The sequence below is a fragment of the Echinops telfairi genome, unplaced genomic scaffold, assembly GCF_000313985.2.
Source record: "Echinops telfairi isolate 266 unplaced genomic scaffold, ASM31398v2 ScPeMD7_2;HRSCAF=8, whole genome shotgun sequence".
Taxonomy (NCBI): domain Eukaryota; kingdom Metazoa; phylum Chordata; class Mammalia; order Afrosoricida; family Tenrecidae; genus Echinops; species Echinops telfairi.
The window spans coordinates 18,919,114-18,930,543 of NW_022103898.1; the positions used below are offsets into that span (position 1 = coordinate 18,919,114).

The 11,430-nt window shown below is 52.0% G+C and overlaps 1 protein-coding gene across 1 annotated transcript in view; it reads right to left on the reverse strand.

Moving 5' to 3' along the window:
- BTBD11 (BTB domain containing 11) overlaps positions 1 to 11,430 on the reverse strand; it is a 198,419-nt gene that overhangs the window by 127,713 nt on the left and 59,276 nt on the right. The gene's annotated exons all lie outside the window — the stretch shown is intronic.

Here is an 11,430-nt window from a genome sequence, read left to right on the forward strand (position 1 = left end):
TTATTCAACCGCTTCAGCAGCGAGTTAAACAGCCACACTCTGTGTGGACTAGATGTAGGTTACACTGGGCTCTTCTCCTGTTTGAGATGTCGTCTCACCCAGGAGCCTTCCCAGCCTCCAAGACTCCATCTCTCAAAGTCTGACCCTAGTCCTGTCTGCCCTGGCTCCCCAGCAGTCTCTCTGCACCTTTCTTGTGACACATTGCATTTCTGTCTTCCTTTGATGATTAATGAGCTGAGCAAGGCAGGAATGGGTGGGCCCCCCAGCTCCTCTGCGGCTGACACAGTGGCTCAGTGTCATGGGGACGAGAGGGAGTCCTGGAGCCAGCTTACGGGGCAGCCACTTCTAGGCCTGTGACCTTGGGCAGATGACCTTCTCTTCCTAGGCCTCACTTTCCCCACGGGACTACCAGGAACAGTCTGTCCCCGTGGGGTTATTCTGCTGCCTAAGTGAGTTAATGCAGGGAAAGGCAGGTGCCTGGCACTTAAATAAGAACTCAATGAACTGTCACCATTCCTGTGCTTACAGACTCCTGGTGGTGTCACCGCTAAGCTCGGAGCTGCTAAAAGAAAGGTGGGCAGTCTGAGCCGTTGCTCTGTGGGAGAAAAGGCCTGGTGATGTGCACCCATGAGATTGCACTCCCGGGGGCCCAATGAGGGCCGTTCTGCTCTGTCCTGTAGGTGGAATCCATGGGATGGCACAATGACAGACGAGTCGTCTGCTGACAGGACATGTCCAATGGGACAAATGAAGGAGATGGGCCACTCGCTAACCTGCCTTACGCTGGGTGATGCTGGAAATCCCACAGCTTGCTCAAGGAGCCTACCCCGACGATAGGAGCTATCGCAGATGGGTTTGACGCCCACCTTTGGGTTAGCCCTTGACCCTGTGCCAACAGGGATCCTCACTCACTGCCATCGAGTCGGTGCCAACTCACAGCAGCCCTCCAGGACAGGCTAGAACTGCCCCTGTGAGTTTCCAAGATGGTGGCTCTTTGTGGGAGTAGAAAGCTTCATCTTTCTCCCACAGAGCGGCTGGGGGTTTCCAACTGCTGACCTTGCAGTTAGCAGCCCAACTCGTCACCACTATGCCATCAGGGCTTCTCCGTGAGGGTCAAGCAACCTGCTGCATTCAGAACAGAGCCTGGCCCACCAGAAATACCAGGAGCTTTTGATGGGGATGACGATGGTGCAGTAGCTTTAAGAAACGAAGGCGATCATCTTTGGAATACGGACTCTGCTTTTGCACACGAATTCTCTGGCCATGCCCCTTCTACTGTGAGAGGGCTTCGCGACGTTCACGGAACAATTCAATGATTATTCCCTTCCATTTTCCCAGAATCTTTTTGAAGCCCCCTCAGCGATGTGTCTACGATAATGAAAATGTTCTGGAAGAGTCTTGGTGCTGTCCTACACCGGTGCGCCATCCCCATGCATTGATTGTGTGCTTGCAACATGGTGGGCGGTTTCATTTAACTTTAAATAAATTTCACTAAAGCTACAAAGCCACACGTGGCTAGGGGTTACTATCCTGGCCAGGGCCGCTCTCGTTCTTCACGCCGTATAGGAAGCCATTCCTGTACAACAAAGCAAACCTGGTGGCACAGTGGGTTAGACGTTGAGCTGCTGACACCAAGGTTAGCAGTTCAAAATCAGCAGTCGTCCGAGGGAGAAAGGTGAGCTTTGCTCCTCCTATAAAGAGTCACACTCTCAGAAACCCACAGGGGCAGTTCTCTTTTGTCCTGTAGGGTTGCTATCAGTTGAGTCGACTCGATGGCAGTGAGTTTGGTTTTTGTGAGTCTTGGGGTTGTATTGAAGGAGCCCCGGTGTCACCGTGCTGAAGCACTTGGCTGCTAACCCAAAGGTGGCCAGTTCAAACCCAACAGCTGCTCCATAAGAGAAAAAGGTGACTGTCTGTTTTCATAAAGATTAGAAGCTCAGAAAGCTGTAGGGGCAGCTGTCCTCTGTCCTATGGGGTCATTATGAGCCTTAGTTGACTCGCCAGCAGTGGGCGTGGGGTTGGACCTGACCAGCTGCACTAGCAGCCAGTGGAGCAGACTGCAGAGAAGACCTGATGTTGACATGCTTAGGGGCAGCAGGGCAGGCATCTGATCATACTACGGTTTGTGTTCTTACACTCGACCCCCTAAGCTTGTCCCCTGTGGTCAGGAGGACTCACTGCCTTCTGGCAGGGACCCGAGAGGAAGCTGTTGGGCAAGTCTTGGGGTTTGGCGGGCAGGCCAGAAACTGATGAAGCTTAGGAATGATCCCGGTGCTTCTCCATAGAGCCCCTGTCCAAGTTCATCCCCCCTTCCCCTGGCATAGCACATTGCTAACATACTACTTCCGAGCCAGGTTAGAGAAGCCTCGTTAGGCTGAGGGAGATCATTATATGTGGGTGCCCAGGGCCTTCCTTGGCTATGGATTTTGCAGACTGGCCTGGCTGACTTGGAATCCATTCAGATCAGGATGTGACCAAGGAATTTCGAATCCCACCAGGTTAGGAGAGCAGAGGCCTTCAAAGTCTGGGAATATTCCTTGGGCGTCTACGAGGGGCTGGAGTCCCTGCGTGGTAAAAATGGGTATGTGCCTCGGTCGGTGAGGGCAAGTCCACTCAGAGAGGGTGTGGAAGAAAGGCCTGGGAAATTACTTCCCAAAGACAAGCACCATTGACGATCCCCCAGAGTTAAGTGCTACCTTGAAGCACACGGGTCACCACGGTTCAGAACCAGGGCAACTGGTTTTTGATTCTATTTTAAGGAAGTTAAAACATGGGGAGCGGAGTTGGTGGGGGAATGAAGGCAAGACAGATACACAGAAAACTGCTCTGTCTCGTTATCCCAAGCAAGGCCCAGCAGCATTTGCCTCAGTGAGGGCTTGCTTGAAAGGAAGATTCTCATGCAACGATAATACACCAGCCAATGGATGCAGACGTGTTTCAATAAAACTTTATGAAAACAGCTGGGGAGGTAGTCTCTGTCCCCAGGCTGGAGCCAGCTGGAACCCCTGGCTGCTGGCGGACTCTGCCTCATCGTAAATCTACAGGACAGAGTAGAACTGCGTCCCTGAGTTTTCTAGGCTGTCCCTCTGGACCAAAGCAGACGACCTGATCATTTCCATTGTAGGGGCTGGTGGTTCCCACAGCTGACAGCCCCATTTAGCCGCATGCTGCTGACCCAGGGGCCACCAGGGCTCCAGTGACCCGCTCATGGCTTATGAAGGACCCCTGGGGTATAACCATTTAAAACAGGGGTCCTGAAGCTTTTAAAACAAGGGGCCAGTTCACTGTCCCTCAGACCCCTTGGAGGGCCGGACTATAGTTAAAAAAAACAACAACAACAAACTAAGAACAAATTCCTATGCACACTGCACATATCTTATTTTGAAGTAAAAAAACAAATGGGGCAAAAACACCTGGCGGGCCGGATAAATGTCCTCTGCGGGCCCCATGTGGCCCGTGGGCTGTAGCTTGAAGACGCCTGATTTAAACACTCAGTTATGAACCAACCATTCAGTGGTTAGAATGGATTCAGTGGCCTTCTGAGAGAGAGCCCTACTGATTCGCTCTCAGAAAGATTCCAGTCTGGAAACATGCAACATGCAGCATCCGACATGCAATGGGGCAGCTGCATATTGACATGTGGCATCACTGTGCATGGGCACAGACTGTCTATCCCCTGACAACAACAACAACAACAACAACAACAACAAGTGAGTTCTCATGTGCAGTTTGAAAACACTGTGATAACTCACAGCCAACACTCAAGTTACAAATGGATTGTGGTTTGTTTTGTTTTTTGTACGAAAACCTTATTCTTGATTGATTGATTGATTTTTAACAACAGTGATGTCACACAATGTCTGTCCTTGTATGATTTGACTTACGCCACTCATCATCGTGTCCTTCAATCCGTCCCTGCCAAGTGGTGCTTCACAATGCTTCACCCTTATCCTTTAAGGGTGGCTAGTAGAGACGGCTCGTCTTGGAAAACCTAAGGCATCTCTTTAAAGTTCAACAGGCATTTTGGCACAAGAACCATTTCTACAGTGGTCAGTATTCCAGGCCAGGCCACACAAGCCTGCACACGGCCCCTTATGAGAACAAGCGTAATCCATGGTCCTCGGCCATCCCACGTGTCCCTCACCCATGGACTCTGTGGCTGGGCAGGTGAGGGGACTGCAGAATGCACCGGATGTGACTGCTGCCTCACAGGGACCATGGCGAGCCGCTTCCTCTGGGAAGAGGTGTTTTGAGCTCTTGCTTAGGGAACCAGAAAATCCTCGTTGCTCTTCCTCCTTCCCACTGAGGTTCCAAGTGTGTTGACCCAGGGAGTCCCTACACTGGGGCAGGATTTTGGATCTCACCTGTGTGGGTAAGCCAGGGAAACCGTGAGAGGTGTAGCTAATAAGAAACCTGGTGCACCGTGGTTGGATGAGAAGCCACAAGGTCAGCGGTTCAAATCTACTTGGGTTTGAACAATGAGGAGGCGAGGCTGTCTTTTGCTCCCAGAAAGATTGACAATCCTGGAAGCAATGTTGCTTAGTAACACAGTGGACACGACAATGTGGATCGGGTTTCCAGGGGAACCATAACTCAAGGTCGGATTCTCATGTCGAAAGAGAAAGGACTTGCTCGTCCGCTGTTCACCTCAGCCCTCCCCGGAGGCCTTCCTTCTGCAATACCAGTCAAGGCAGGCTCACCTCTCCTGAGCATCCTGACGGAGCTGCTGAGCCAATCGACAGGTGCCTCCGTTCTCATTCTGACAGACAATGCGGCGTCAAACGGTTCACGGACAAGTGGAATGAAAAGATCGCGGAACTTCTCCCTGCCTCCACGGACTCTCACATTCTCCAGTGGACAAGGCCAGGGAAGAGTTGTTTGTGAGCTGAGAAGGCTGCCCAAAGCTGGGCATGCGCCTGGGAGTGCGCTGGGCTTCGAGCCTGCCTTGTTACAAAGAATCCCAGAAGGCAGAGAGCGTTAGGAATGGAAGTGTGGACAGTGTCATGGAAGATGCATTTGAATACCATCAACGTCTAACCCTCTATTAGGTGTACGGTATGAACTCAGTTTCTTCAAGTGTAAATTCTCCTTCGCTAGGACTGTTTGTCTCTCAGCTGGGGGTTCCCCAGGCAGTGGGTAGTTGTGGGTTGTGTACTCCTGTCTGCCGTGGAGGTCTGCCCTCTTAGCCAGTGCTCCACGTCTGTTGTACTGTCTGCTTGCAGAAGCGGGAAGCGCTGCCTCTACCTCCCTATACACTCTGGCTTGCTCTGCGACACTGGGAATGGGGACAAATCTGACTGCTTTGTCTTCTGGGCCAGCCTGCTCACTGTTCCTCCCAGACATCTCCCAGCTGCCTGAAATAACAAAATAATCCAATTTATCCCACTACTTTTTTGGTTCTCACTTGTGGTAGCACATGGCTGAACTCATCTATGGCAAGGGCATTTAGAAATCATGAACATTTCCAGGAATGACACAGGGGAGGGAAATGCTCCCTAGACTGGGGTTTCAAACCGCTGTCTCGTCTGACCCGGATTGCCAACATTAAGGAGACCTGGTAGCACCATGGCTAAACACGTAGCTGTTAAACCAAAGGTTGGCCGTTTGGAAGCCCCAAGAACCCCATGCGAGAAAAGAGTTGGGGAATCAGCCCTCATAGAGATTGCAGTCTGGGGCACCCCATCAGTGCATTTCTGATCTGTCACCAAGAGTCGCAGCCCAGAACAACATTGACAACCATGGACATTAATAAGGTCCTGTTTAGAACATAAAGGTGCCCCGGCAGCGTAGTGGTGATGAGTTAGGTTGCTAACGTCAAGGTCAGCAGTTTGAAACCACTAGTTGCTCTGCTTTCTATTCCCATACAGAGTTGCAGTCTTGGAACCCCCAGGGGCACTGCCCCCTTGCCCTGTCCTATAGAGTCACGAGGAGTTGGAATTGACTTACTGGAGGTGAGGCGGGTTATGTATCTAGCGGCTGACCACAGGTTAGTGGCTCAAACCCGCCAGCTGCTCCCTGGGAGACAGATGCGCACACTTGAAAAGATCTAAATGCCATGGAAAACCAAAGGGGGGTGTTCCACTCTGTCCTCTGGGGTCACTCTGAGTTAGAGTGGACTCAATGACACTGAGCTTCTAGTTAGAAGATAAGAGTGTCCGAGTGGCTACTCGTCGGGCTGCTCACCCCAAGGGCAACAGTTAGAACCGACCAGCCGCTCTAAGGGAGGAAGACTTGGCTTCCTGTCAAGAGTGACCTTCTCAGAACCTCCCTGGGGCAGTCCTGCCCTGTCCTGCAGGGTCGCCCTGAGTCGGAACGGACTCGATGGCAGTGAGTTTCCATTTGGAGTCATCCATCTTCCGGAATCTGACTTAAAAACAGGATGTACCTGAAATGTGTTCTCAAGAAACCCTTGCCAAAGTTCTGGAAAAACTTAAAACTGCAGAATGTTCACACTGGCATCGGGTTTCTTCCCAATCCCACAATGAAAATGAAAACCGTCCAACACAAACGCAGGGACTCTGAAGCCGTGTCCACACGGAACCATCAGACAGGCCGGGCCTCGCTCCAAATCCTCCCGCCAAGGGTATCATCCGCGCTGACCAGAAGCGGCGGTTTGAGGCGTGAAGCAGTCCAGCCCGTATTTCAGCCAACAGTTGTTTCCCAGGCTCGGCTCTCTGCTGGACGTGGGTACCAAGAAGCCGGACCAACAAACCGGCCGAAGCTCATTCAGACCTTGTTCTTGGACAGCTGACTGTCTGGGCCCCTGGCTCCACTGGACTGTGCTAGAAAGGGAGTTAGTTGTCTGGCTTGGGGTAGGGGGGAAGGAGAGACACTGGAGACCTATCCCCCACCACCCGCCCCCTCCCCGGAAATGTCTTATCTGGAGATTCTGGTGGGGAGCTGGTGTCAACACTTGAAGGGAACCAGCCAGAGGCCCTCTCTCCGCTGATGTCCCTCCATGTGCGTGTTCAGATGTGAAAGACCAAAGGCTCTTCCATCAGAGAACCGAAATAGAGTTTCTCATCCCAGCTCTAAAAGGATACCAAGAATGGTATGGCAGAGAAAAAAGGAAGGAAGGAAGGAAGGAAGGGAGAAAGAAAAGAAATGTGTACTATCAGTTCTGATTTCGGAGTGGGTGAACTTCCCACAGGCCTGGTATGACCTTGGACGTGACCTCCCTAATTCATCTCCCACACCTGTCCCAGGAGGCCGGCCTTGCTCTTGTTTTGCAGATGAATGAAAGAGGTTCAAAGAGGTGCAATACATTGGGGGAGGCCTCAGAGCCCTGAAGAGGCAGAGGTCTGTGTCTCTCCAAATCTAGAGGTCTGCACATCTCTAAAACCCACCCTCTGCCGAGGACCAAAGGGAAGGGCCTCAATAAACGTGATGCTGTGCAGTCTTGTATGACTGACCAAACCAGCCAAGGAGAAGGGGAAAGAATGGGAGCACGGTGCCAGCAGACTGGGGGCCGTGTCCTTGTTTCCCCTCTGCTTGACGGCCCATGCCTCTGTGAAACTTGTCCCCGAAAGCTCGGAGTCCTGACACTGCTGATGCTAGGGTTTTGTCTTGCTTGAATCCGCCACCGATGCTCATGGAAGCAGCAGTCAAGAGATCAAATGACGCATTGCATTGGGCAACTCTGCTGCACAAGACCTCTTTTAAATGCTGAAAAGCAAAGGGGTTACTTTGCCAACTAAGGTGCATCCTGACCCAAGTCCTTGGATAGTCTCCTTACACTCACAGTCCCTGAAAGGACACTCTGGATCCTGAAATAGTCTCAAGAAGGGAGCATGGAAACGGTGTAGTTGCAAGTGCAACAGGATTAGAATTCTGACCTTTGCTGACCGAGTCTGTTTCCAGTGACCCAGGATAGAATCCCACGACTCCAATGACGAGGGCAACATATGTACTTGAGACAGTGGATGTATGGATGGTTAGAAGAGCTGTAAGAGTCCCAATAAAATGATTTATTAAAAAAAAAAAAAGAACCCCATGACTCCTTAGGGTTTCTGAGACTATAAATCTTTACGGAAACAGGTGGCCTCATTCTTCTTCTGTGGAGTGGCTGGTGGGTTTGAAACACTTGCCTGCAGAGGTTAGTAGCCTGACATCGAACTCACTGTGCCACTAAGGCTGCTTAGTGACTGTACATAGGATGGTGCAATGCCACTGCTACCTGGGGCTGCAGAAGGAGCATGCCACCTACGTGCTCGGTTGTCAACATGGAAGCTTTTAGCGTGCTTCCAAGCCACTGGGAAGGAATTTGAAACGAACAAACAGAATGACATGAGAATCATCTCATGGTATTGAGAGCTGACTTCTCAAGGTATTGAGAGCTGCTGAGATACCAGCCAGACACTGAGGCAGACGAGAGCCAACACCCGGAGAGAAACAGCCTCCTGTAGCCATGAAGCCCTACATGTGTGTGCACACACCCCTTTACATTCCTCTAGTGCTGGATGGGAGGAGCCCTGGTGGCATAGTGGTTATGTATCGGGCTGCTCACTTCAAAGTTAGGAGTTTGAAACTACTAGCCGGTCCGTGGGAGAAAGATGAGGCTCGATACTCCCGTGAAGACTTACAGTCTGGGAAACCCGCAGGGGCAGTTCCACCCTGTCCTATAGGGTTGCTCTACGTTGGGATTGACTCGATGGCAGTGAGTCTGGTGTTCTGGAGCGTGTGAGTGAGGGATGAGGTTCTGAGAAGCTGGCAGCGGCTGGATCACGGGGCCCCTGAATGTTTGCACTTGATCCTAAAGGCGCTCGGAGTCATGGACTGTGCTGAGCAGGAGGTGGGAGCGGGTGTCACCACAGGAGACTTGCATTTCACAAGTTTCAGATGAAGAGCCAGGAGCAGAATGGATGGAGGTGACTGGTAACCTGTTTAGGAGAAAGCAGCTCTGAGCTACCAACGCCACAAGTTATAGGACATGTTCAGACCTGGCAAATAGGTGGAGACCAGAGACCGGGTGGTGATTGTCAGGGGATGAGGAGCTTTGTGATGAGGACCCAAGGTGGGCAGTGTGAAGCCGGCCCCCAGCACAGAAGAACAGACTGGCCATGTGCTCCTGGGAACATAACAGCTACGCCAACCCTCTGGAGCAGCTCTGCTCGCCACAGGCATCACCACGAGGGGGAATCAGCTTGAGGACGCGAGACACCAGGGGGACCAGGGAGTTGAGATTTGGAGGTGGCTGGGTACAAGGTTTGGGGGATGGGAATGCTCTGAAATAATTGCTGGCGATAATGACCTAACATCGTGAGGACAGGAGTGGGTCAGGAATGCCCCCATTACAGGCTGGGATTCGGATGTGCGTGGACACCACACTAAAAGCTTAGGGGGGTTTACTCCCGCTCGCCATCTCTGCTGCTGCCGTTGGGGGGGACTGGTGGTGGCGGGGAGCCGAGAGTCCCCTCCCCCTCACACTGTTTTATCCACCTGAGCAGCAGAAGCAGCCTAGCCCCACTGCCCACACGGTCTCTGCCAGCCCGCTGGACCAAGTCCAAGAGTCCACACCCAGAGCCTGCCCTCTGCCTCTCCTGCTTGTGTCCCCCCAAGGTCCAGTGCTACAAGAGTCTGGGCCTGGTGAAACCCACTACAGGAAGATAAGATGAGTCAAGAAGCTACTTCCCCTTTCCCGACAACAACAACAATACATTCTATGGAATCACAAAGGTTCAAATAGACATCATTTAAGGGGACACACACCTGTATACTTAAAACCTCTGAATCCCGCCCTTGTGAAGAGCAAATATTGTGTTATGTTCATTCTGCCTCCAGAGGGGACGGGGTCCTGAACACCAGCAGGAGCAGCGGTCAGGGTAGAGAGGAATGCACAGAGACTAGAGAGGCCAGAGGTTCAGGAGCAAGGCACCTGCTGACCGGGTTTTGGACGGGGTAGAAAGGGAGAGAGGAGGAGGAGGAGGAGTGTGGGACCCATCCCGGGCTCTGGCTGGGTTGCACAGGCTTTTAGAGGCTGGGGGGATGATGGCTTCGGCTGGGAGGTTGGTGGGACTAATGCATTTGTTCATTCCTTCAATCAACCACTGCTTGTTGACGTCCCACCATGCTTCTGATAGAGAGCTTGATGTTGGGTGTGGAGTGGTGACTCAAATAGATGGGTGCTGCAGCCTCATGATGCTTATAGGCCACATCCAATGGCATACATCCACACCTCATGACAGGCTTCAGGTCGTGCTGGGCAGAGGGTATAAGGTACTGCGAGAAGACCAGCCTGCGAGAGTGAGGCTGGGCAGCGGAAACCAGGAAGCTGGGAGCCATGAGAAGATCCAAGAGCTCAGAGAAGGAGGGCCTGGTTGGGGATGCAGAGGGGGCTGATCTGCATAGAGATGGGAGTTGGGGACAAAGTGGAGGAAGATGAGTCAGACAGGTCTCACAACTGTCTTGGGTTGGATGAGCTAGAGACCCTTCAGCGCCACCTCAAGTTTTATCAGCAGGCCGAGGTTAGTGGGCACCATCCCCTCAACCCTTAGGGTTCACCCTCACAGAAAGCACATTTTTGGATTTGTGTTTTGCCCAGAGATCACGGGCCTTTTGCCACCCGCCCATTTGGGGTATGTAACAAATCCACTGACTTGGCTTGGGCCCCAGGAGGCCCGAGTCATCCCCAGATTGATCCTGTTCCAGACTGGATTGAAATATTGATGTCAAATTGAGATTCTAAAAGTCCACACACAACCCACCCACCAGCTCTCTGTCTAGCCCGCGCTCTTCCTCTGAGGGGAAGCCAGGAGACGTGGTTTTGCCTACCAGCCTGATGACCCCCCAAACCACTCTGGCACAAACAGAACATCCAATGAGCTTTTCAAGATGCCTCTGAACCAAGAAACAGAGAAAGGAGAGCTGTATCGAGCCCATATTGGGCGTTGTTTGGCTACGTGCGGAAAGCATATAGAACAGTAACAAAAGTGAGCATTTACTGAGCACTTACTATGTGCTAGGAACAAGGTGGCATACTGGTTGTGAGTTGGGATGCTTACCACAAGGTCGGCAGTTCAAGACCACCAGCCGCTCTGCCGGAGAAAGACGGGGCCCTCTACTCCCGTTAACAGTCTCGCAAACTTGCAGGGGCAGTTCTATCCTCTCCTAGGGGGTTGGTCGCTATGAGTCAGCATCAACTTGATGGTGGTGAGTTTGCTTGAGTTCGGTTTGCTATGTGCTGGGCACTGTTCGATGCATTTCAACTTCAAACAGGCCCATGAAAGGATTTGATGGGTGTCCCTCCTTTATGGATGATGAAATGGAGGTCCAGTTTGGTTTTCAACTCAGGCTGTTTTGATCCTTCTGGGAAAAGAACTGAACTGGACCATCCCTATCCAAATCCATTCCAAAGACTCTATCCCAGTCCCAAATGCATCTCTGGGCACAAGGTGCCTGAGTTAGTTAATTGTGCCAGCCTGGCCGATAATC